Source organism: Ochotona princeps, chromosome 7 (assembly GCF_030435755.1).
Source record: "Ochotona princeps isolate mOchPri1 chromosome 7, mOchPri1.hap1, whole genome shotgun sequence".
Taxonomy (NCBI): Eukaryota; Metazoa; Chordata; class Mammalia; order Lagomorpha; family Ochotonidae; genus Ochotona; species Ochotona princeps.
In genome coordinates this window covers 84,172,537-84,195,303 of record NC_080838.1, presented here as the reverse complement: position 1 = coordinate 84,195,303, position 22,767 = coordinate 84,172,537, and positions in this window count along the sequence as shown.

Sequence of the window (22,767 nt, the reverse complement as noted above, 5' to 3'; positions counted from 1 at the left end):
ACAGTAAAATAAAACCAGTTGATGTTATAAGACCCTAAGGTTTTTACGCCAGTGCTCAAGCACCCTAAAAATTATCATAAAATACTGTCTAATTAGGTGAAATGGTAGAATTATTAAGCATTTACCCACTTAAAAGAACTGCATTATAATAACTCATAGATTGGCAGAGAACGGAGAGACATGGGGGAAGCTAAGTGCCTCCAGTTCGTCTGGTCCTGGTTGCCTGTATGCTTCCCATGACCTCTGTCTGAGGTACATTTCTTTGTCAGCCACCAGCCTGAGGCATGGATCCTGCTACAGATGCCTCACAAGAACAACGTTAAGAGGAACACGTCTTATCCTCTTGCTCCAGGGTCTGCATATGTCTGTTATTTGTTACATAAACTTTCCCTGCCACACACCACATAGATTAAGAAAAGCAAAAATGCCTTTACAGCAACAACATGAAGTGCCTCTGATAAAGCATTTGTAACAATCAAACATGAAGGATATGGGTGGTGTGTGCCTCACAATTTGCAGTAAGTGTCTCATTTCCTCTCTGAAACTAAAGTACTTTTAGACTGAGAAGAGCTACAGCCTCTGACCCTCCTTCCTTTCTCACTGCAGTTGAAGAAACAACTCTCACAGGTCCCTCCTACTACGTGCAAGAAGAAAGAGCCATAAGGCAGTCCCCCTTCAGGAGCTATCGGTGAGCGGTGACAGGCCCCTCTGTGAACTCTAAGTCTGCAGGAGCTCATTCCCTGGCATTGTTCACACAGAACCCGTCTATGTGCCGCCTCCCCATTCTCCACATCATCCCTAGAGCCTGTGCCATCTGGTGCACTGGAAATGCCATGGAAATAGTTACACTGTATTGTTTCGGGAATGGTGACAATAAAAAAATGTCTATGTACTCATGACAGATGCAATTTTCAACTCATGATTGGAGCTGGCTGTAGAGGCAGAAAGCAATGAAGGTAACAGAAAACATAAAACATAAAAGGAAAAGGTGGCATCATTTACATCTATTTAAAGTTTATGCATATATTTTTGAAAGGCAGAGAGAGAATTCCCACCGATTGGTTCACGCCAAATGCCTGCAACATTTGGGACCCGGCCTGGGGTATTGCTAGAGCTGGGAATCCAGTCCAGCTCCTCCATGGGGGAGACAGGAATCCCACTGCTTGAACCATCATAACTGCTCCTCAGAGTCCATAACTGAAATCAAGAGCTAGCGCTAAGGAGCCCATCTTAACCTCTAGCTTTCTCTTCTCAATGAGGACTCTTCACTACACATGATGTTTAGATTCTGAAAAGCCGGAGTGGGAGTGGGGAGAGGTCAAGATGGCCGACGGGGTTAGACCCATGTAACCGAAGGTCCTAAAAGTTAGGGACGGGGGCAGTCTGAAGTGAGCCAGAGAGGAAAAGAACCGCGGGGAACACTGCGGGAAATTCCCCAGTCCCGACAGGACTGAGAAAGGTGCACATGGCAGAAAAAACAAACGCAAAATACTGGGATCAGCAACCTGAGAAGGACAAAGAGGGAGCCTTGGGCTGCAGAGACTCAAGCAAAATCGGGTGAGCGAAATTCTGGGAACGAACTTCAATGAGCCGCTAACACAGGGAAGTGCCGGCCCCTAGCAGGAGGAACTTGGGACAAAACGCAGTGAAAGGGGCTGGAGCTGTTGGCTCTGACCTGGGCAGGCTTGGATCTGGCAGGAGAGGATAACTAGACTCAGAAACAAAGAGCCTGAGCGATCCTGGGAACTGGAGCTCCCCAGCACTGGGCGGCGCCAATCCCAGTGCCGCAAGAACTCCACAGAAGGGACACTCAAAAGCTACCATAAATATCGCCCGGTTTTAAAGAATCCACAAGACCGCAGACTGAAGAAGTAGGGGGAGGCGCCACAAAGAAGAAAAAAAAAATCTAGGTCAGCAAGACCTCAGGTCACCCACTAGGTGGCAGCGGAGGTCAAGGGTTTGAAGCCAGCAATACCTTATATCACATAGACATGGGGTGAGGTCACAGGAAAATAAATGAGTCAGAGGAAGGAGCCAGTGCCACCCCAAAAAGTCACCAAAAGGCCTGGTCAATCACAGAGATTACAGATGAAGAAATTGAAGATCTATCAGATAAGAAGTTCAGAAAAATAATTATGAAACTCTTCAGGGACAATGAAAAACGATGGGAGGAAATTAAGGAATTCAAAAGCCGCATAATCACAGAAACAAAATTAGCCAAAAATGAGATCCTTGACCTGAAGCACAGAGTTGAGAGATTAGCCAACAGAATTATTGCAGAAGACAGGATATCTGAATTGGAAGGTTCTTAGAATGAAAGCAGGCAGATTATTAATCAACTGGAGATACATTTGAAAAAGGCAAATGAGGCAATACAGGAAATCAACGACAACATCAAGAAGTCGAATATCAGAATTATAGGCCTTCCAGAAGGAGTGGAAAGAGAGACAAGTATACAACCGGTGCTCCATGAAATTATACAGGAGAACTTCCAAAACACTTGGAACATGAGCCCAGTCCAAATCCAGGAAGGCCAAAGAACGCCCCACAGATTGGACCCCAAGAAAGCTTCACCCAGACACGTGGTAATCAAGCTCCCCCCCAACGAATACAAAGAAAGAATCCTGAGGCTAGCACGAGGCAGAGACAAGTTTACATTTAGAGGCAGGTCCATCAGGATCACCACTGACTTCTCGGAACAGACGCTCCAGGGCCCGGCGGCATGGCTTAAGTGGCTAAAGTCCTTGCCTTGAATGCACCGGGATCCCATATGGGCACCAGTTCTAATCCCGGCAGCTCCACTTCCCATCCAGCTCCCTGCTTGTGGCCTGGGAGAGCAGTCGAGGACGGCCCAATGCTTTGGTACCCTGCATTCCCTTGGGAGACCTGGAAAGAAGTTCCTGGTTCCTGGCTTCAGATCGGCACAGCACCAGCCGTTGCGCTCACTTGGGGAGTGAATCATCAGACAGAAGATCTTCCCCTCTGTCTCTCTTCTCTGTATATCTGATTTTGTAATAAAAATAAATAAATCATTAAAAAAAAAGAAGAACAGCACTCCAAGCAACAAGGGAGTGGAATAGTCTTTCAAATCCTGAAACAGAACAACTGTCAACCAAGGATAATGTACCCAGCAAAGATCTCATTTGTATTTGAGAATGAAATTAGATACTTCCATAGCAAGGAGAAATTAGAAGAATATGCCAGCACAAAACCAGCTCTACAAAATCTCCTTAGAAATGCGCTACTCCCAGAGAAAAAGGAAGCAAACAATGAGCAAGGATGGCAAATGGGAAGACCTACCCACTAAACTCCACGCAAGGCTGGCAATTAGATACTAAGAACCTCAAAAACACACGAGTATGGCAGGACAAAATTGCAATCTCTCAATATTAACCCAAAACACAAATGGCCTAAATTCATCAGTCTAAAACATAGATTAACAGATTGGATCAACATACAGGACCCAACTGTCTGTTGCCTACAAGAGACACATCTAACTAGAAAAGATGCTAAGAAATTGAAAGTGAAGGGATGGAAAAAGATGTTTCACGCCAACAGACGAGAAAAAAAGACTGGTGTAGCAGGCCTAATTTCAGATGATATAGAATTCAACGTGACAAACATCAAGACACACAAGGGCATTTTACATTGTTGAAAGGAAAGATCCATCAGGAAGTGATTACCATCCTTAATATTTAGGCTCCAAGTCCAGATGCACCAGATACATGAAACAATTACTTATAGACTTAAATGGGGATATAGATGAGCATACGATAATCCTGGGAGATCTGAACACCCCATTAACACAAATAGATAGATCAATGAGACAAAAGCTCAACAGAGAAGCTACAGAGCTCACACAAACAATAGAACAACTGGACTTAGCAGATATCTACAGATCATTTCATCCTAAGGCCATAGATTATACATTTTTTTCGGCAGTGCATGGCACCGTCTCAAGGATAGACCACATGATAGGACACAATGCAAATCTAACAAACTTTAAAAAAAAAATCGGAATCATACCATGTACCTTTTAAGACCACCACGGAATGAAACTGGAAATCAACAATTCAAAATGCCCCAGGAAATACAGAAACTCTTGGAGGTTGAACAATATGCTATTAAACGAACAATGGGTTAGAGAAGAAATTAAAAACAAGATCAAAAAATTAATGGAAACCAATGAAAGCTCAGATACAACAGTCCAAACTTGTGGGACACCGCCAAAGCAGTGTTACATGGTAAGCTTATTGCAATTGGTGCTCATGTCAAGGCCCAAGAAAGGTATCAAATACAGGAACTAACCACACACCTCCAAGAATTGGAAAAACAGCAGAAAAAGGACTCCACAATCAATAGGAAACAAGAAATTACCAAAACGAGGGAGGAAATAAATCAGATAGAAATCAAAAAAACTATACACAAAATCAATGAATCAAAAAGCTGGTTTCTTGAGAAGATAAATAAAATAGACACCTCACTAGCTCGATTGACAAATTAAAAAACAAGAGAAAGCGAGAATAAGCAACGTCAAAGATGAAAAAGGCAACATAACAACAGACACTGCAACCATTAAGAAAATAATTAGAAATTACTACAAAGAACTGTACTCCAAGAAATCAGAAAACCACCAGGAAATGGAAAGGTTCCTAGACTCCCACCACTTACCAAAACTTACCTCAGAAGCAACAAAAGACCTGAATAAACCCATAACCGAAGCAGAGACAGAGTCAGTGATTAAAGATCTCCCAACAAAGAAAAGCCCAGGCCCAGATGGCTTCACTACAGAATTCTACAAAACATTCCAAACAGAGATAACCCCAATCCTCCACAAGCTGTTCAAAACAATAGAAAAGGAAGCAACCCTGCCAAACTCATTCTATAAAGCCAACATCACTTTAATCCCAAAACCAGATAGAGAATTAACAGAGAAGGAAAACTACAGACCGATCTCCCTGATGAACACTGATGTTAAGATTCTCAACAAAATCCTAGCCAATAGAATTCAAAAAAACATCAGACAAATCATTCAACCGGATCAAATAGGACTCATCCCTGGAATGCAGGGATGGTTCAACATAAAGAAATCCATAAATGTGATACACCACATCCAAAAACTAAGGACACAAATCATATAATAGTTTCAGTAGTTGCAGAAAAAGCCTTCAACAAGATCCAAATTCACTTTATATTAAAAACCCTAACCAGCGTAGACATAGAAAGAACAATCCACAACATAATCGAAGCAATATATGAAAAACCCAATGCCAGCATCATGCTGAATGGAGAAAAACTGGGTCACTTTCCTTCCCACTGAGATCTGGAACAAGACAAGGATGTCCAGTATCACCACTGCTATTCAACATAGTCCTAGAGGTACTTCCTGAGTCCATAAGACAAGAAAAAGAAGTAAAAGGAATTCAAATTAGAAATGAAGAAGTCAAGCTTTCACTATTCGCAGATGACATGATCCTTTACAAACAAGAACCAAGAGACTCAATACAGAGACTGCTAGAACTTATACGAAGTTTGGTAGAGTGGCAGGGCACAAAATTAATGAACAAAAATCAACAGCCATAGTGCATGCAAACAACCCCAAGATAGAAAAAGATCTAACCAGCAAGATATCATTCAAAATAACAGAGAAAAGTATGAAATATCTAGGAATAAATCTAACCAAAAATGTAGGAGAACTTTTTGAAGAAAACTACAAAATACTTAAAAAAGAATTTGAACAAGACCTCAAAAGATGAAGAACATCCCATGCTCCTGGATAGGTAAAATCAATATCATTAAAATGTCTATACTACCAAAAGCAATATATACGTTCAATGCAATCCCAATCAAATTACCCAAAACATTCTTCAATGATGTGGATAAAATGATACAAACGTTCATCTGGAAACACAAAAAACCACAAATAGCTAGAACCATTCTGAAGAATAGGAACTTAACAGGGGGAATCACAGTTCCGGACCTCTGGACATACTATAGGGCAGTGGTTATCAAAACAGCCTGGTACTGGCACAAAGATAGAGAGGAGGATTAATGGAACAGAATTGAAACAACAGAAGGAAACCCACACGGATACAGCCAAATAACCTTTGACAAAAAGACAGATGACAATCCAAGCAAATGGGAAGATCTCTTCAATAAATGCTGTTGGGACAACTGGTTGATAGCCTGCAGAAACCAAAAAGATAGACCCACATCTCTCACCATACACTAAGATTAAATCTAAATAGATGAAAGGCTTAAACCTACACCCAGAAACCTTCAAAATTCTGGAAGAAATTGTTGGAAACACACTACAAGATTTAGGTGTAGGCCCTGACTTCCTAAAAAGGACACCAAAAGCACTAGCAATCAAGGCCAAAATAAACAAATGGGACTTCATCAAACTAAGAACCTTCTGCACAGCAAGGGAAACAATCAACAAAGTAAAAAAGCAACCCACAGAATAGGAGAAGATCTTTCCACGCTACATAGGTGTGCAAAGATCTCCAGGACAACCAAAGCACCAAAACAAACAAACCACTCAAGAAATAGGCATGGGAAATGGACAGACATTTCACAAAGGAACAAACCCAAATGCCAAACAAACATATGAAAAAATGTTCAAGTTCCCTGGCAGTAAGGGAAATCCAAATTAAGACAACAATGAGGTACCACCTAACACCAGTAAGGATGGCACACATACAAAAAAACACCAACAACACTTGCTGGCAAGGATGTGGGGAAAAGGGAACCCTACTCCACTGCTGGTGGGGCTGCAGACTTGTACAGCCTATATGGAAATCAGTATGGAAAACACTCAAACAACTCAAAATCTGCATACCATATGATCCAGCAATAGCACTCCTAGGATATATCCAAAACACCTGTTACACGAGAAGCCAACATGCACCCCTATATTCATAACAGCACAATCAATAATTGCAACAACATGGAAGCAACCCAAATGCCCAACTGGAAACCACTATGCTAAGGGAAATGAGCCATTCCCAAAAGGTTAAATACCACATGTTTGCCTTATTATAAGATGAAAGGATGTCAATCCAGAAGATAGTACCCATATATTGTAATATTATTTTAACCTCAAACAGCCTGTATCTAATGCATTAAGATATTGTGATGTAATCAATGAACACACAATTACTGTGAATCAAACTGCTTATGTTCAATATCAAATAACTGTAAAACCTAATATACTCTTGGGCTTGGCAGCGTGGCCTAGTGGCTAAGGTCCTCGCCTTGATCCCATATGGCCGCTGGTTCTAATCCCGGCGGCTCCACTTTCTCTCTATCTCTCCTCCTCTCAGTATATCTGACTTTGTAATAAAAATAAAATAAATCTTTAAAAAAAAAAAAAAAAAAAAAAAAAAAAAAAAAAAAAAACCTAATATACTCTTAAGACCCTAAGCTATTCGGAAATGGGGCGGGAGGGTAGAGAAATCTTCCATCTCCTTAGAATGTGTGAGGAAGGACCCAGCGGTGTGGCCTAGCGGCTAAAGTCCTCACCTTGAATGCCCCGGGATCCCATATGGCCACCGGCTCTAATCCCGGCATCTCCACTTCCATCCAGCTCCCTGCTTGTGGCCTGGGAAAGCAGTCGAGGACAGTCCAATGCATTGGGACCCTGCACCCGTGTGGGAGACCCGGAAGAGGTTCCTGGTTCCCGGCTTCGGATCGGCGTAGCACCGGCCGTTGCAGCTCACTTGAGGAGTGAATCATCGGACGAAAGATCTTCCTCTCTGTCTCTCCTCCTCTGTGTATATCTGACTTTGTAATAAAATAAATAAATCTTTAAAAAAAATGTGTGAGGAAGACGTAAAGTATAACCTATCAGAAACATAACGAGTAATTCATAGACAACAGACTCGAATTAGCATTAAACAAGAGCTAAATTACAAAGGCATACAGGGGGAACCAGGAGCAATCCTGACAACCTCTTAACAGGAGGTCATATGCACAGAGCAGGGGGGGACCCCAGAGTGGAGCAGGTGGACAGGAGGAGGCTTGTATCCCAACCCTGAAGACTCCTGGATCCCCACCAAGGACTATCATATGGGCACCAAGGACTACATCCCAACAGACAAGGAGAACATGGGGAATTGGAGTGCCTTCAGAGGCCTAGAACTCCGAGGTCACCCAGCCCCATCTGGATCTACCACATGGGATGGAAGAGGCCCAAATCCTTCCTCACAGGACCCAAGGTCATCGGAACAACAGCCAGGAGCCCTGAGGGATCTGCAGAAATAGAAGAACAGCAAACTTCCTCCGGGACTAGGGAGGGGAGCTTCTTCTGGTCCTTACTTAGTTCCAACTATGGATCCCCACCCTCTCTTGCAGTGACCATCAGGATCGCCCTGGAGCCCCCCCCGCCCCTGCAAAAAAAATAGGATTGACAGTCAGAGAAATACAAGGAAAGCTTAGAACCAAACAGGAAATGATCAGCGTGGATCCACATATATCTTACTAGATAGGACACAAAGATTAGTTACTCCTCACTAAGGTATTGAAGATTTCTCTGCACACCCCTCCTAAAACTGTTCTGCACCTCAACTGTTGACATATGCCTTGTTAGAGTTATAAGCCAGTTTAGATTATCCTAAAATCTGCCAAGTTCAGCAAAATTATGTGTCAACACCATAAACTGCTAAATACTAAAATGAAAACAGACGTGAGACAGCTGAATAGTACCCTACAGCCACTTTAAGGTGTATAGCAGCCGGTTCTGTGTACAAACAAAAATTGAAGGGTCAATGAAGTAGTCACAGGATGTGATTAAGAACTTGCACTGTTATAACGTATTGATTACTTGATACCATGTCAATTAATTCCATAATATTGTAAATTGTTGATGTTGTGCTGGGGCTTCTAATTCATCGGGATGATATTCTGCCAGCTCTGCCTTCAGATCAGAGATGGTCTCCCCAACAAGCCGTTGAACTTATCTGGACAATAAGATGCTGGACTCTATGCTTGGAATATGTTTGCAATGAAAGAATCTCGACTTAATTTGAACTGTAATACCGCAACAAGGTGGAGGAATCCACCATGGGGGGAGGGCACGGGGAGGGGATGGGGGAATCCCAGAGCCTATGAAACTGTGTCACATAATGCAACGTAATAAAAAAAGGCCCTGGAGGGAAACAAATTGGAAGGGCACTGTCTCCGCACTCTAGCTCTGGCAGCCTCAGGAGAACAGACCCTGCATCAGCTGTCAGCATCCCACACCATCCAGGACATAGATCCATTCCCCAAAGAGCTATTTCTGTGAAAGTCTGCCTGAGAAAGGTCAGGAAGAGAAGCAACCTCCTTTACATGATTGCACACTTTGGAGGAAAACAGTTGGCTTAATTGGTGTTGCAATATCAGCATTTCAAATTTACATCACTAAATGTTTATCAGATTTTAGATTTCTGGTGACAGATAGTCTTTAACAAAATACACTACAATGAATATTTAGGAATGTTTCCTGTGTCTTTGCTCAAATCAATGTTTACCTTGATTCATGTCCACATTAATGCAAGCAATTTTCTACATCACAGTCCTGAACAACATGACTTGCCACGAACAAAATTCTTGTTTGTATCAACTCAGGTCATCGCAGGGGGGATGTATCTTTCTATTTGGCTTCTCAGCTGCTAATCAATTGCTAATTATCTTTAGTCATATCAACCCTCACCCACTGTGTTTGCCATATAGATTAATGTGTGACAAGGCATGAAACACAATTTCATACAATGGAAGGAATGGATTCATGCATTATTCGCTTCACATAAATACATGCACTTTTATTTGAAACTTTGGAAGATCTCAGAAAGAAGTAGTGAAGAGAGATACAATCTGAAAGAGGCAAGAACTGGGACAGGAAAATTACATCCAAAGAAATGGAGAAAATACACCAATCTACAAAAATGAAGCTTCTTGGGAGGAAGTGGAGAATATGAGGAAAGTATCTCCAATCGTGTGTAAGTCTTTCAGATCTGACTCTGGATCCTACCTGTTGGAGTGCCGCAGGTGCACCCTTTCTGTAGACCCCAGTGCATGCAAGAAGCTGCCCTGTCAGCTGCATGCTCTGTGCCCACCCTATGGAGCAGCTGAACAAGCTGGGAATGGCTCTTGTGGTCTCAAAGCCTGTCAAACATTGGCTGGGTTCTCTTGCAGCTCAGGAGAGAGGCAGACCCAGTGGGGACCAGGTTCACACCCATTTTAAAGGGCAGATGCCCTAGGTCGACCTTCATTATGATGTGTTGCAAGCTACATGACACACCTGCCAGCCACCATTACAGAAACATCAAAATAAGAAAGGGATGAGACAGGCCCAGTGTAAAGGCCTAAAGCCTAAATCGTTGTCTTGTAACGGTTAGCTCCTCTTCCCTTCCAGCTCCTTGCTTGTGGCATGGGACAATAGTCAAGGATGGCCCAAAACCTTGAGACCCTGCCTGCACAGCAGACCCAGAAGAAGCTCCTGGCTCCCAGGCTCGGATCAGATTGGCTCAACTCTAGCCATTGCAGCCACCTGGGGAGTGAATCAGCAAATGGAAGATCTTTCTCTCTCTGTCTCATTCTCTCTGCAAATCTGACTCTCCAAGTTTAAAAAAAAACGAAAATAAAAAGAAAAGAGAAAGAAAGGGAGAGAGAGAAAGAGAGAGAGAGAGAGGAAGGAAGGAAAGAAGGAAAGAAGGAAAGAAGGAAAGAAGGAAGGAAGGAAGGAAGGAAGGAAGGAAGGAAGGAAGGAAGGAAGGAAGGAAGGAAGGAGGGAAGGAAGGAAGGAAGGAAGGAAGGAAGGAAGGAGGGAAGGAAGGAAGGAGCGAGCAACCAAATTCCAGGAAACCTCCACCTGTTTCCCAGGCATCATGACTATTCTTCTCCCTTATTAGAATATAGCTCCCATTCCAAGTACTGTTAAACACAGGTCAGAGACAGCACCGTCGCCCTGAGGAGGTCCACGTGCTGACTGGGGGGATGCCCATTTGTTCTCCCTGCTTACTATTCACTACTGTCCCCCTCACATTTCAATTCTCTCTCAGTGTACAACCAAGACCCTGGTTACCAGGCAGCACTCACAGTCTAGAGCAGGGTAAACTGACCGTAGGCACTCAAAACATGCTTTTGTCTGCACTGAACAAGGATCAATAAAGATAAATGACTTCGTGCCAGCTTCTGTCTCTGGAATTTCCTTTTCTTATTTTTTCATTTCAGGAAAGTATTTCCTCCAAGTACAAGTCCAGGCCCTGCTTACGTCATCAAGAAGAGTGGGCATTCAGTGCAGCAATTAAGATGTCATTGGGGGCAGCACATCTCGTGCCGGAGTACCTGGGTTTGAATCCCAGCTCCCCTCCTGACTCCAGTTTCCTAACACATTCCCACGGTGGCTCAAGTGAATGGGTGTCAGCCTGTTTCCATGCATACCCACATGGGAGACCTGAATAAAAGTCCTTGCTGTTAGTTATGCATTTAAGAAGTGAACCAGGAGTTCAGGTAAGCCTGCTCAGAGGTGTGGGTGTCTGAATATCCCAGCTACGTGGCTGTGACTGGGAAAACCCATGATGAGCCAGGTTTCCAGCTGGTGATCTTAGCTCCCTATCTAGTGCTGCCAATTGGTGGGTGAATCCTGGGTTTGTGGATCCTGGCGGTGAGCTCTGGGGTCTGGAATTACTTCCTAGGGACATCCATGGATAAGACCACAGTACATGTAGGTGAGGAACGAATCCTGAGGGACACTCAACAACAGGGCCAGTATACCTGCAGGTAAGCAAAGAGACTGAGACCTGGTGGTTTGGATGGGAGAGACCCAAAGTTCTGTAAGAGTCAGACTCGTGTACCACCCCATATGGGAATCCAGAATTGGGCTTGTTAGCATGGAACACTGTTGACCACCACACTCCAGTCCATGTGAAAGCTAGGCCTGGGGACCTGTCTAGCAGGACTAGATCCCAGTTCCAGACAGAATGTCAGAACAGGGGCCGGGTCACATCAGGCAGGGCCATGACATTAACAAGCACTCAAGAGAACCAGGTCCAGTGGTAGATTTTGTTGGGGATATGTGGGCCCAACCCTGTGGAAATGCAAGTTCCACTGGTTAGCACAAGAGTTGGGGTGGTGATGGGCTGAGCTAGATGTGATCATTGAACCTGTCAACAGGGATGAAAAATAGTCTGGGCAGGTCCAGGCTTCAGCACCTGCATGTGCATCCTAAAACAGGGTGTGGGGCAGGGTGGGCCACAACATTCACCAGTTCATACAAGGCCAAGATGAAGAAGCAGACAATGCTGGGCAAAGACCTAGCACCCACTGGTATGCATGAGATCTGGGTCTGAGAGTGGGCCAAATAGGGGATCTTGGTAAACTCCCCTAGTGGGTCATAGCTCCTACTGGTGAGCACATGGTCCAGGCCTGGAAGTCAGGCAGGCTGGGCAAGGTAACTCCAACTGCTGGATAATGTGTGAGTTCTTTTTGGAAGGGGGTGTATCGGACAGGACCAAGCAAACCTTAGTTCACCAACAAGAGCAGAAACCAGGCCGGAATACAGGTCATGCTGGGCTAGGTTGTCACATTTACTGGTTTGCATGAGCAAAGGATGGGAGTACATGAGCAGGGCCAGGTTGCAGCATGCACCAGTGAGAGTTGGGACTGCAGGCAGGCCAGGTCAGGCCAGGGTACAACATCCAATGCAAAGGCGATGTCAGGTGAGGGGCTATACCAAGCTGGGTCAGCACAACCAATGGCACAGCTGAGATCTGTGGCTGAGAACAGGCCTGGTTCAGAAGCCAAGGGGATGACCTGTCTGGGATGTGGTTCACACTGGTGAAAATAAAGGCCAGAGTGGGGGCTGCTGTCTAGTCCGGGCATGAGTACACTGTTTCTCGGCACAAGTCTGGACTGGGTCTGGGGTGCACCAGACTGGGCTAGACTCCAATACCCACTGGTACTCATGAGAACCAGTGTTGGTGTAAGACAGGCTAGGCTAGGTCTCTGCCCCTGCTGAGCCAGATGTGAGCTGTGTCTGCATTTGGACCACGCTTGGCTGGGCTGTAACACCCAATAGTAAAAACTGGAATGGGTTGAAGACCACTCAGGAAAGGCCACTGTTCCTGCTAGAATAGGAGGTAGACTAATTAGTGCTGGCCCATGGATCCACCAGTGTGTGTATGCAAGATTTGGCTTTGGGAGAGATTCTGATGGAGGAGCTTGGGGAACTGCTCTGTCGGGACACAGTCCCTGCAGGTGAGAACAAGAACCACACCAAGGAACAGCCCAGACCAGGCCAGGGAATGGTAGCCAGTGGCATACGTTTGGCACAGGTCGGAGGCTGGGTGATATGAACTGGCACAGGCTGGGCCAGTTCATATCACCTACTGGCAAAGCCAAACACCAGAATGGAGTGTGAGTCAGGCTGTGATGGGTCACAACACAAACCAGTTCACATGACGGTCAGGCCTGGGGGCTGGCTGTGTTGGGCTGGGCTGTAACCCCCACCAGCATCAGTTGGAATTGGGGGTGGGACAGGCCAGGCTACAGAAACCTACTGGCAAATGTCGAGGAGAGGCGGGCCATACCAGACTGGGCCACAGCACCCAACAAGCACACATGAAACCTGGGAATGTGTTAAGGGTTGAAGCCAGTAGGGGGCACATGGAAGGCTCTCCTGATGGACCACCACTCCCATTACAGAGCATGAGAGTTGGGATGGGCACAGACCAGGCCAGGCAAGGCTACAATATCTATTGGCCTCATCTGGGCTGGATCAGGTGAAAGTCAGGCTGGGTTGACTCTTCCTACTGGTAAATGCCTAAGTCAGAGTGAGTATGGGTTGCTTCGGCTTTGCCACAGCAGCAGCTGGCAGATGCTGGCATAGAGGGCAAATTCTGTCAAAGTAAACTGTAGAACCACCTGGAGAGTGCAAGATCCGGGAATGGGACTGGGCCTGGTAGGGAAACAGTAGACACCTCCCTGTTCAGTTGCCACTCTGACTGGTGAGCATGAAAACCAGGACTGGGGCAGACATGACTAGATAGACAGTAGCACCCGCTGGCATGTATATGGGCTGGATAGTGGGACTGGTTGGGCTGAACTAGGCTTCAATGCCCATTGACATGTATGTGATCTGACATGGTATGTGGGACGGACTGGACCAATGTGCTGTACATACTGGCAAGCACGTGAACCAGGGCTGGGGATGAGTCTGATGGGGGTTATTGCGGGTCACTCCAATTAGGATGCAGCTCCCACTAGCAAATGTGAAGGCCGAGTGTGTGGTGGGCAGGATCAGGCTGGGCTGCAACATCCGTTAGTTTGTGTAAAAGACAGGGCTGGAGACAGAACTGACCCAGCAATTGCAACCACCAGCATGTGCATTTGCTGATTGGGTCGATGGACACACAAGATTCAGGTCTGCGATCACCTCAGGTGAAGTTTCTCTGGGGATCCCTGACCTCAACTGAATTGCTGGACTCAGAATCTCAGCCTTGGAGAGAATCACAGGTTTCATGGTATGACCATGGAGTGCATGTGTCAGAGCTGGGCCTCCTCAGTGGCTTAGATGGAGCAGTGGACAGCATATCCAGGTGCACACAGAGGATATGGCAGTACAGTGGAGTCTGCAAAGGACACCTGGTACCACAACAGAGGACAGAGAACAGCATAAATTGATCAACTACCCCAGTCAAGTGTTGACAGTGAATGAATGGGCAAACAGAGGAGACTCTAAGATGGACTATGTCAACCTGTGGATTCTGGAGAGATTTTGTAGTGCTTGAATGGTGAGATTGGCAATATTTTGGAAATGTTGAACTATTGAAACCTCATCAACAGGAACCTCAGAGCATGCCCCGCATCAGAGACCATGGGGTGGTGTCAGGCGGCTGTCTCCATCCCAGGGTGCAGAGGCATTTGGGAGGCTGGGTGTGGCTTCTCCCTTGTCTACCCCCTTCCTCCAAATACAGGAAGGAAAAAAACAGAAGGTGGAAATGATGATCTCACCCACCTTTCTCTCTCTCTCTCTCTCTCTCTCTCTCTCTCTCTCTCTTTCCTGTCTCCCTTTTAAATAAAATAAATGAACAAATGGATGAATGAATGAATAATTTGTTTAAAAAGAAAGAATGAGAGGAAATCGAGAATAAGAATCCAGGGAATGCTCCAAGTAGCCTGTGTTATAATAAAGAATAATTCTGGCATTTGGCTACAGTTCATATGACATCTACCAGAGCCTGTGACCTTTCCTGGTGATACGAGAGTCTTTGTTGTGCTAAAATAGTAGATGATTAGCTTGCCCATATGTTCAGGACAGGTGTTAGGAACCAGGAAGATAGAGCTCTTGATGTAAGTATTGCACCTTTCACTACCCAACCTCCAGGGGAGGGAGAGACAATAGAGGATGGGCCCAATTGATCAATGATTTTCTCAGTCAAAATGTTTGTTTTTATTCACTGACTCTTACCTAAAAGGCCAATAGAGAGAGAAATGAAGAAAGATCTTCAATCTACTGCTCCACTCCTCTAGTGCTTGCAACAGCCAGAGTTAGGCTGGCCCAGACCGAAGCTAGGAACCCAGTACTCCATCCCAGTTTCCCACATGGATAACAGAAGCCAAGTGCATGAGCCATTATCTCCAGTATTCCTAGGGTGCGCGTTAGTAGGGAATAGGACCAAAAACAAAATATTTGGGACTCAATACATAATTCCCCAGTAAAATCTGTGCTCATTAAGGAGTAGTGGAGCATCCTGCTTGATAACCATGTTACCCAATAAAAACCATAAGGCTAACCGCTTCCTGGTGAGTTGTAAAACATGCACCAGCAGGAGCTAGTGTGCAAAGTAATTTACTCAGCATAATTCAGGATACCCATAATTTCCAAAGCCATGTTCCATTCACAGGGGCAATGCAGTCATTTATCTTAAGTGATTTTTAAAATGAATATGGAAAGAAATGTAGAACTACTGACTTTTTTGTTTCACTGTATTATTTTCAATGCCTCATGAACACTTGAGAGCATCCCACATACAGATCAAAACTTGTGTACCCAACCCCTGCTCTAATAAGCAATGAGAATTGAGTCCAGAGGGAAGCATGGGGCTGTAGAAGAGGCTCTTGAACAAATCCAGAAAACTTTCAAAGGGACAAACACTAAATGAAATTTCAGTTAAAACCACAGCCATCAGAATATGCAGCAGTGACATTTATCTCTTAAGGAGCTCTGATTTTAGAAAGTTTTCCATCAGAATTGAAAATTTAAATATATAGGAAACAAGTGAGAACTAGCAAATGATGGCCCACACACCAAACCCATCTGTCACTAGTCTTTGTCAGAAAATCTTACTGGACAGCCACATGTCAACAAGTTTACATATTACCCAGGAGTGCTAAGCAGCTGAGTTGAATATTTATATCAGGGACTACATGACCCAAGTATAAATATAGATACATTTCAGGCCTGAGGTAGACCAGGCTTGGTCAATCCACAGCACATACTGACAGAATCAAGAGTCGAGATGGATTGGACCTCAATGCCCATCAGTTCACATGAGGGCTGGGGATGGGTCAGGCTGGATGAGGCTGCTGCACCCACTGGGAACAGATGGGCCTGGGGCAGGCCAGGCCAAGCCAGTCTACAGTACCCACTGGCAAGTGCCAAGACTGAGTGCAATTCATATACAGCTTGACCACAGTACACCTTGGCAGGGATAGATCTGGAGCTAGGAGCAGGCCTGGTAGGGAAACTATGGGCACTCCCTTGCTGGACTGTACCTACCACTGGTGAACATGAGAGCCAGGGCCGGGAACTGGAGCCAGGCCAGGCTGCCAAGGTAGCAGCACCCATTGACCTGTATGTGGGTCAGGTCAGGTCTAGGGGCCAGGAGGGCTGAGTTAAGCTATAGCACCTATGGGTGTACACAAAAGCCAGATAGGATGCAGAATGATCCAAGCTAGACCACAGCACACGCTGGTATATGCAAAAAACAGAGCTAGGGGTGGATCCAGTGGGAGTTATTGAGGGTTTTCCCAACTAGGCTGCAGCACCGCTGGTATGTCTGAGGACCAGGTCTGTGGTGAGATGGTTGGGCCAGGCAACAGTGCCTGTTGTTTGTGTGAGATACAGAGATGGAACTGATCGGGCAGCTGCACCCACTGGTATGTGTGTGGTGGCTCGTGCTGGTGACAGCGGCACCTGATCCTGCACTAGGTAGAGCACATAAGAATCAAGCTGGAAGTCACTCCAGGTGAGGTTTCTTGAGGGGAACCCCAACTAGACAGCTAGACTCAAACCCTAGCCACAGGGAAAATCACAATACATGTGGTATATGTGGTCCATCCTTGGAGTGCCTGTGTTCGGACTGGGCTTCATCATTTGCTGATGCCAGCAGAGGACATCAAGCGCCTCATCAGAGGATAGTAAGCAGAACCATTGGAACCACTCTTCTAGCCAAGCTTTGCAACGTGTTCCTGGGCCTGTGGTTGTACTAAAGTGGACTTGGTCAGCCAACAGACTCTGGAAAGATTTTCTCAACCCTGGTGCAATCAAAGCCATCAATGTCTCAGAGCCATCAACACCACTCAAGTAACAGCCTCAGACCACGCTTCCCCGTACCAGACTCTCTCAGGCGTCACTAGAGGACCACTCCCGTCCCCAGGCGCTGATGTAGTTTGACAGCAAGGAGTAGCCCCCTCCCCTTCTGCTGTGGACACAGGAGAAAGAAAATTGAAACATTTATCCCCCCATTTTCCTCCATACCTCGACCCTCCCACCCTAACTGGAGACCCACATGGACAATCATCTGTCTCAACTATGTAAACAATATCAAAAATAAAATAAATTTAAGAATATTTTAAATTTTCAAAAGTAAATAATCACAAAGCCTATACTACATTTTTTATCTTTTTAATTCCAAAAAAGATGTTCCAACTACATAATAGTTTAATATATCACTTAGCAAATGATAAGATGAGCAGAAAAAAACAATTTAAAGATACCAAAAAGTATCAACAAAACACTGAACAAATCTAACATAGTGAACATCTATAGCGCTCTGCACCCCACATTTGAGGACAGATCTTCCTCTTCTGTATGCATGGCATATTTACAGAAACACATCACGCACTAATCCGTGTGGGAATTGCAAGCCAATATGATTGAATCGCTATCATTTTGACCATGTTCGCCGACGAGACAGCAATAAAATTAGAGGAAAGTATCCAAAAGTACTCAGAAAATAAAGCGTAGACTCAACACCCCGAAGTTCCTGAACCTAAGTACAAACAAAGCTCTGTGTGTCAGCACACTGCCTTCTCCTGGAGGTCATCACAAAGCAATAAGAAGAAACAAAGTCAGCTTGCAAACTCCGTGTTCTCTGGGAACAGAGAAGACAGAGCCCACAGAGTACAAATCACACGTGGAAGCTGCCAACAGCCACTCAGGAAAGCCAGCAGAGAAGGGAGCACAGAAGCAGTTCACCTGTAGAAAACCTCCACTGAAGACATACTTCCAAAGGGCAACAGGCTTGGGGAAGCAGGCAACCACGATGACTTCTGCAACAGTGAGTGTGGAAGCTGGCCAGGACTCCTGGGTTGCTGTATGGCTCGGTAAAGGAGGACATTGGACTCACCCAGAGAAGTGGCACTTATTTCTACCTCAACCACAAAGTGTCTTCCAAGGATGAAAACTACAAACAGAAACACTCGGGAGCTCAGGAACACTGTTCCCAGGGCTTGAGAAAATTAATCAAGGATGAATCTCAGTCCACGAAGCTGGGAAAATAACAGCACCAAAAACAATAACAACAACATATTTGTGTGTGATGGGTGCATATAGAACTAAGGCTGGCAGATTGACAGGGATGTTCTGTACCCCAACAATGGAGGACAAACTCAGTTAGCAGAAATACAGCAAGTAGCAATCTTCAAAATCTAAGTCCATTGAATGTTTAATCCAAAACAACTGATAGTGTTAAAATATCGTTTACAGCTCACTGTGTAATTAAGATATAAACATTCATGATATGCAAAAATAGGTGGTTAAGGAATACAACTGGAGAGAAAAAGCCAATAAGCTAATGTTACGATTGTTATTAGAAAGGAACTCATAAATATTCTTTAAGGAAATTGGGTTCTGAGGTAATTATGTGATGGCATAAAAGCAGCCTTGGAATACAAATCACACCTTTACTCACTCTCGAACGAATTAAGCAAAGAAACAAACAATAGGTTCACATGGTTACTAACGTAGCTAATAGGCTTACTTTTTAGAGCAGTTTTAGGTTCATCACAACACTGTAAAATAGATGCCCAGTATCGTTCCAGCCTCCACACACAGTCTCCCTACATCACTGTACCAGACTCGAACATTTGTGACACTCAAGGCAAATCCAACCGTACATCACCGGCACCCGAAATTCGTGCTTTACATTAGGGTCCACCCTTTCTGCCGTACATCATGAGAGTTCAGACGAATGTCCCTGGGTGTTCATCACTCAAGTGGCACACAGCACCGTGCCATTGCCCTGAAAGGCCTTTGTGAGCTACTTGCTCACCCCCCTCCACCTTGTGGTCTCCTAATACCTGGCAGCAGCTGATGCTTCCAGAATGCCAGATGGTTGCAATCATACAGTATTTATCCTTCTCAGATTGGTTTCTCTCACTTAGGGCTTCTCTGAGGCTTTTCATACCTCAACAGCTCATTTCTTACTATTAGAGAGTAACATTCTGTTGTCTGGATGTACCTCAGGTTATCTATCTATTCACACACTATTGAAAGGCATCTTGATGACATCCAAGTTCTGGAAATTCTGAATAATACTGCTAGTAACATTTATGTGCAGGCTCTTAAGGACACAGTTTATCAATCCCTTTGAGTATTATGCACAATAGCTGGATAATATATAGGAGAGCACTTGATTTTGCAAGAAATTGCCAAACAGTCTTAAAAATGTTTTAAAAGCAGAGTCAGGGCAGTGGCTCAAATGAATAGTCCTCCACCTTCAAAATCAGTTTTCCTATTATGGGCACCAATTCACCTGTTGGCTGTTCCACTTACTATCCAGCTCCCTGTTAGTAGCCTTGGGAAGAAGCAGAGAATGTGTCAAGTCCTTGGGCCCCAGCACCCGTGTGGGAGCCCCAAAGGAAGCTCTGGATTGGCTCAACTCTGGTCATCGTGGCCATTTAGAGAGTGAACGAGCAGATGGAAGATCTCCTCTCTCTGTCTCTCCTCTCTGTGAATCTACCTTTCAAATAAATAAGTCCTTAAACAAGAAAATAAATTAAATAACTAATTTTAAAAGTATTACAAGACATCATATAATGACACAAATAAGATCGAGCATCATTCTAATATTAATAAACCTGAATGCAAGTTTCACTCACCTATTAATTAGAAGAAAAAAAACGATTCTCAGAGTGGATCACAAAGTAAAGCCAAGAAGGCTACATCAAGAATGCAATACAGAGGCACCAATCCTGTATCCAAAAGATAATATTCAAATAATGACAAACTACTAAATCAATGATCAAAGGACACATTGCAACTGGTATGGGGTAAAACAGACAATGAAGATACAGCTATTGAGGCTACAGGTGCCAAGCAATAAAGTGGCAACCAAAATCAAGTAAAAGTAAATGCCAGGAAACACAGACAGAAATAGTAGATGTGGCAAACTTTATCCCTCTCAACGGATGAAGCATCAAACATAACCAAGGTGCTAGTAATGGATATAGGAAAACAAGTTATGTAGTTAGTAAGGAAAATCTTATCGATAAATTTAATGTTCTATATCCTTTTTTCTTTTTTTATCTTTTATTTGTTGATAATTATTATTATCATTTTATGATAGGCTCCTGGCAATTCCCTTATCCCCCATTCCCCCCCACTGAGGTCCCCTATATCATTACTGAAGCATAGTTCTTCATACTCAGCCATATGTCCATCATTGCCGGCACGGACAATGGCAGAGTCCAGAATCCTATTGTCAACATATAGTGAACAGTTTCATTGTAAGTCCATCTTTGTTTGGAGGTAGACATGCATAATACGTTGTATCCTCACATCTGGATATGTTAGTCTCTGTTTCACAGTTACTGTATATCCCCTCAAATGAAAAGTCACAATACAAAACCAGCAATAGGAAGAAAAATAGAAATTTACAATGCTATGAAGTTAAATAAGACGTTGCTAGATATGACGGTCTCCATTACACGGTTACTATGCACCCGCTTAAATGAAAAGCCACAAAACAAAATCAACAACAGGGGAAAAAAAAGAAATTAATAACACCATGCTACTGAATGATTAATGTGTCACTGAAGAAATGAAAAAAGAAAAGCAAGAACCTTCTTGAAGAAACCAATGCCACTCAGTGACTATGAGTCACTGAAGAATTTAATCAGAAGAAACTGTTTTAAAGAGATGAAACTGGGCCCGGCGGCGTGGCCTAGCAGCTAAAGTCCTCGCCTTGAACGCCCCGGGATCCCATATGGGCGCCGGTTCTAATCCCGGCAGCTCCACTTCCCATCCAGCTCCCTGCTGTGGCCTGGGAAAGCAGTCGAGGACGGCCCAATGCATTGGGACCCTGCACCCGCGTGGGAGACCCGGAAGAGGTTCCTGGTCCCGGCATCGGATTGGCGTGTACCGGCCGGTTGCAGCTCACTTGGGGAGTGAAACATCGGACGAAAGATCTTCCTCTCTGTCTCTCCTCCTCTCTGTATATCCGGCTTCCCAGTAATAATAAAATCTTTAAAAAAAAAAAAAAGAGATGAAACTAACAAAAAACAAAAACTTCAAAATTCATGCGATACACTTTCTGCTGATTTTTGTTGGTGAAATATGTCTCTTCTAAGCAACAAATAGATGGGTTTTGTTTCTTAACCGTGCCTACTCATCTATGACGTTTGATTGAGCTTAAGCCACTTACATTCAGGGTTAAAATGTATGGGTGGTACTTTGGTCCTGTCATTTTAGCAATGGGTTGTTCATTGGTTTAGTCTTCTGTTGTCATTTTAGTGGGATGTTCTTCCTGTTTGCCTTTGGTTTTGTTTGGTGCTATTGCTCTTCTCTGTGAAGAGAATATCTTGAAGTATCATTTGTAGGGCAGGTTTGGAAGAGGCAAATTCTTTTAGCTTTTCTTTACTGTGGAAGAATTTTGTTTCATTTTCAAAGACAAAAGAAAGCTTTGCTGGATATGTTATCCTAGGCCGACAATCTTTTTCTTTTAGAATCTGGAACATGTCACTCCATTCTCTTCTTGCCTGTAGAGTTTCCTGTGAGAGATCTCCTGTGAGGTTAATTGGCATTCCTTTATATGTCAATTGATTTTTTTCATGTGCACATTTCAGGATCTTTTCCTTATGTTCAATTGAAGAGAGCTTGATTATCATGTGTCTTAGTGAAGATTGCTTTTGATCAAGCCTGTTGGGAGTTCTGTGCCCCTCCTGGATCTTGTTTCCCAATTCTTTCCCTAAGTTACGAAAATTTTCCCTTATTAATAAATTTCATTAAATACCTTTACAAACTCAGCTTCTCTTTCTGCACCTTCTGGGACTCCCATAACTCTTATATTTGGCCTCTTAATAGTGTCTTTCAATTCTTGAATACTTTTTTTGGCCTGATCCAGCTCTGCTTCCAACTTTTATTTGCTTCCCCCTGGTGACAGGAAGTATCTTCCAATTTTGAGATTCTTTCTTCTGCTTGCTTCATTCTATCTTGGAGAGTCTCCACTGTGCTCTTAATTTGCTCTACTGTGGTCTTTTTTTATGATTTATTTACTTTTA